The sequence below is a fragment of the Nerophis lumbriciformis genome, linkage group LG01, assembly GCF_033978685.3.
Source record: "Nerophis lumbriciformis linkage group LG01, RoL_Nlum_v2.1, whole genome shotgun sequence".
Lineage (NCBI taxonomy): Eukaryota > Metazoa > Chordata > Actinopteri > Syngnathiformes > Syngnathidae > Nerophis > Nerophis lumbriciformis.
Genome location: NC_084548.2, coordinates 37,994,001 through 38,000,000, shown reverse-complemented (window position 1 = coordinate 38,000,000; position 6,000 = coordinate 37,994,001).

Sequence of the window (6,000 nt, the reverse complement as noted above, 5' to 3'; positions counted from 1 at the left end):
ATACAGCACTATGTCATCAGTTTCTGATTTATTAAATTGTATAACAGTGCAAAATATTGCTCATTTGTAGTGGTCTTTCTTGAACTATTTGGAAAAAAAGATATAAAAATAACTAAAAACTTGTTGAAAAATAAACAAGTGATTCAATTATAAATAAAGATTTCTACACATAGAAGTAATCATCAACTTAAAGTGCCCTCTTTGGGGATTGTATTAGAGATCCATCTGGATTCATCAACTTAATTCTAAACATTTCTTCACAAAAAAAAAAAATCTTTAACATCAATATTTATGGAACATGTCCACAAAAAATCTAGCTGTCAACACTGAATATTGCATTGTTGCATTTCTTTTCACAGTTCTTTTTGACAGACATTTTAGTGACAAACCTGAGCTTGTGCTTCACTGAGTTTATGAACTTACATTCATATTTTGTTGAAGTATTATTCATTAAATATATTTATAAAGGATTTTTGAATTGTTGCTATTTTTAGAATATTTTTTAAAAATCTCACGTACCCCTTGGTATACCTTCAAGTACCCCCAGGGGTTCGCGTACCCCCATTTGAGAACCACTGTACTAGGTCATAAAATCAGTGTCAGTTGAGTCGGTCCATTGGTTGCCTGTAGGGATTTTTAATGTCCAGCAGATGTCAGTATTTAGTGACACAGTATCGACACAGTATCAATACAGTTTTGCAATGTGTCGAAACGCTTCATGACGCCTCATCAACCCATCACTAGTAGATAGGTTATAGCTGCATTGCTCGCGGCTCGTCATATATTTAACGTTAATCCGTGATTTCACCGAGCGTTTCACTGACGGTGAGCAGCATGACGCTGTTTCATTAACACCGCCGCTGTTTGACTCGTGGCCCGGGGCAGACACACGTAGTAACAGTCACGTGTTACACTACCGACGAGCTAACGTGTCCAGGTTATAACCATGTTGTCAATAAACACACATGGACTGAAGCTAAATTGTCCACTGTCCACTGCAGCATGTGAATGCAATGAAAAGAATAAAATCTGAGCCAACCAGCTGTTAAAATGTTGTCCAGGTTAATGTTTTGGCCATTAAAGGCCCTTCATTTCAAGATTTCAACTGTGATCGGGCTTTAAACAGGTGGCTGACCTGTTCAGATGGGTGTAACTGCTACTGGTCAAATAATGTGAAATAGCATTTAATTTTACATGTATGCAATGCCATTTAAATGTAATTATAGATAATAATAATAATAAATACTGTGTAGTGTTGTAAATAGTCAACGGGAAGGATTTTAGTAAGATATAAGCCATGAGCACTACACAGCCAGAAAAAAACCTAGGCAGGACAAGTAAAAATATTGGGGCAAGAAGATTTGAGAAGTCGGGCAAGTAGAAAAAATCTTAACGTTGAACCCTGCATGTGTTGAGCTGCTGCCACTTAAGGTTAGACGGCACTGTACATAGAGCGGTTCTGCTCGTTAGTAATAAATTCTAATGTTGGATGTTCACTCCTTCACACAGATGAGTATAGAAAAATATTTTCAACGGCCGAAAAGGGCTCGACTTGGAGAGGAGGTAGGCCTACAGTCCGGACCACAGGTGCGACCTGTTCAGCAGCAGGAGGAGGTTGACTGACTGTGGCAGGACACCTCTGCGTCTGTTTCACTTCATGTTGCTGGTAAATAATATGGTTGTAGTAGTAGGCTAAAGTTAAATTATTTAGTATTCACTAATTAAAGGGGCAGAGCTTTAAGAGACATTTTAGCTTTTATATTTTATAAGATATATTTTTTGTAAGAACCACAATTAATAAATATATTTCAGTGAATCACTAATTGTTCAAATCTGTATATAAATATGTACATAAAATGTTGTAATTATATTCCAACTCCGCGTTCTTCTTGGTCATCGCCGCTGCCGCCCCCCCGCCCCCCGACCACACCACCGCAAATAGATGCCCGTCTTGTGGGAAACACTGGTACATTCATATACATATATATATATATATATATATATATATATATATATATACTGTACATTCATATATATATACACACACATATATATATATATATATATACATATATACATTCATATTTATATATATATATATACTGTACATATATACATTCATATACATACATTCATACATATATACATATATATATATATATATATATATATATACATATATATATATATATATATATATATATATATATATATATACATACATATATAACATACATAACATACATACTAACCCAACACTGTATATATGTATGTATATATATATATATATATATATATATATATATATATATATATATATATATATATATATATATATACATATATACATACATATATATATATATATACATATATATATATATATATACACACATATATATATATGTATATATATACATATATATATACATATATATATATATATACACACATATATATATATATGTATATATATACATATATATATATATACATATATATATATATATATATATATATATATATATATACATATATATATATATATATATATATATATATATACATATATATATATATATACATACATACATACATATATACAGTGTTGGGTTAGTTACTGAAAAACAGTAACTAGTTATAGTTACTAGTTACTTCATTTCAAAAGTAACTCAGTTACTAACTCAGTTACTTCACCAAAAAGTAATGCGTTACTGTGAAAAGTAACTATTTAGTTACTTCTTTTTTTCTTCTTTTTTTTTTAAAGCTCCAATTAATGCCCTTTTAGCCTTTATTTCAGTACTGTTATTGCACTGGAAAATAATACAATCTGTTGATCAACTTGACATACATTTGTATCACTGAACTCTGCTAAGCAATGTGGTCGACATACAACACACAAAGACAAAGATATGTTACAAAGGCCAATTTGTTTCTGGCCAGAACAAATTGACAAAACTATTTTAAATAGCTGCAACATAACATACATAAGTAACAAACAGCATAATAACAGCATAGCTGTAAAGCAAGAAAGGCACACACTACATACACAAAGCCTAACCAGGCATTTTTTCCTCAAGAAATTCTGACACAAAATCATGTCTGAAGCCCAGAACACTCTACACATTTCCCCAGTTTTAGTTTAAAGATAAGGAAAGATTGGCCTGGCCCACTAGCATCCCTCTTTATGATTGACAGAGTGTGTGTACCTTCAGTTCTGAAAGATGAGCAGAGGCAGAGTTAATCCTTACGTGGTGAAGTGTCATTGGAGTCTCTGTCTCTCTTTACTAGCTTCGTCGAAGCATGTTGCTATGTAGCTTGTTTCAGCAGATTTGAATTGCTGTTTTGGGCAGTAGATGGGATCTTTGATCCAAAGCACAATTTACATTTAACTAAATTGTTATTTTCTTTGTGCTCGACAAAAGAAAAGTAGTGAAAATATCTCCATGTTAGCAAACTCGACTTCTGGCTCCGCCATGATCAGACACGCCCCCCTCCCCCCTCTCCTCCCTCCACACACTCACACTCACACTCACACACAGAGCGCGTGTCTCTCTCTCTTCTCCGGCTTGTGACACAAGAAGAATCAGAACGATGACACAGCAGCCCTCCGATAAAACACACTTTATACTACAAAAAAAGTAACGTAAAATAACGCAGTAACGCATCATGTAGTAACGGTAACTGAATTACTGAATATAAAAAAATAACGCGTTAGATTACTAGTTACCGCCGAATCTAACGGCGTTACAGTAACGCGTTAGTCCCAACACTGCATATATATATATATATATATATATATATATATATATATATATATATATATATATATACATACATATATATATATATATATATATATATATATATATATATATATATACATACATATATATATATATATATATATATATATATATATATATATATACACATATATATATATATATATATATATATATATATATACATATACACATATATATATATATATATATATATATATATATATATACATACATACATACATACATACATATATACATATATATATATATATATATATATATACATATATATATACATATATATATATATATATATATACATATATATATATATATATATATATATATACATATATATATATATATACATACATACATACATACATACATATATATATATATATATATATATATATATATATATTATATATTATATATACTAGGGTTGTACGGTATACCAGTATTAGTATAGTACCGCGATACTAATGAATCATTTTCGGTACGATACCGCCTCTGAAACGTACCGGTCCCGCACCCCCGTGCCCGCTTCGTCGTCACGTCGAGTCATTGCTGGTTTACGAGCAGAAGAGCATGTTCGGCAGCACACAATCACGGAGTACTTACAAGCAGACACAGTGTGTAGACAGAAAAGTGAGAACGGACGCATTTTGGCTTAAAAACTAAAGATAATGGTGAAGTTATAACACTGAAACGCCCTCAGGAAGAGGTGCTTTAAGACATGGCTAGCTAGCTAGCGGCTAACGTCCATCCGCCATCGGCAGTGTTTTAGCTACTTCTAAATCACTAATCCTGGTCTCCATTGCGACAAATAAAGTACGTTTCTTACAAATATCATCCCTGCAGGACGAGGAATAGCTAAACCTGCTTCACTACACATCGTAGCTCACCGGCATCAAAATGTAAACAAACGCCATATCTACACCTGACATCCACTGTACTGATATCAAGTACAGGCACGTATCTAGTCGATACTACTATGATTACGTAGATATTTTTTGGCCATCTTCTTTGACATCTTCTTTCATTTAAAAAAAATTCATATTATGTTTATAAACTCAGGAAATATGTCCCTGCACACGAGAACTTTGAATATAACCAATGTCTGATCCTGTAACTACTTGGTATCGGATTGATACCCAAATGTGTGGTATCATCCAAAACTAATGTAAAGCATCAAACAACAGAAGAATAAGTGATTATATACACATATATACAGTGTTGGGACTAACGCGTTACAAAGTAAGTTTCGGCGGTAACTAGTAATCTAACGCGTTATTTTTTTTTATTCAGTAATTTAGTTACCGTTACTACATGATGCGTTACTGCGTTATTTTACGTTACTTTTGATGTAGTATCGGCTAGAAACAGAAGCGTTGCGGTGTCGTTCTTCTGAATCTTCCTCTGTCACAAGCCGGAGAGAAGAAAAGAGGCGCGGTCTGTGTGTGTGTGGGTGTGGGGAGGGGATGACGCACACAAGTGATCCGCGGTTTGATATATGAAACAAAAAAAAAAAGTTGTTGGCACGTTCAGTCCACACACAGCGTGGTCATGGCGAGCGGAGTAACGGAGGAGCTTGAACGCCCCCCCCATTGAATCGGTGTGTTTATAAGTGCAGACTCTGTTGTGCAAAACGAGGGTTTTAAACACATGCTGAACGTGCTTGAACCACGTTACGACATCCCGTCGCGCACCCACTTCAGCAATAAGATTGTGCCAGATCTTTATGAGCAGGAGAAGAAAAAAGTTGTGGATGAACTATCCCGAGCATCAGCTGTTGCGCTCATGACTGACGGGTGGACCTCCAGCGGAACTATAAGCGCTCACTTCATCACAGCAGACTGGGAGATGAGAAGACACGCCCCCTCTACGAGAGTCACTTTGCGCACGTACTGACACAAGCAGTGGAGGAATGGAAGATAAAGATATCCCAGTCACACGTGATAATGCCAAAAATCAAATAATTACAGAGAATGAGGCAGGACTGGGACCACAGATAGGTGCTTTGCACATGTAGTGAATTTGGCATCACAGAAGGGAATCTCAGTCAATAGGATGGAGCGCCTCTTTGGAAGGATCAGGAAGGTTTCTTACTTCCACCCAAGCACAACAGCTGCTCATGTGCTTAAGACAAAGCAAGAAATGCTAAAGCTGCCTGCTCATACATGATGTCCCAACGAGGTGGAACTCCACT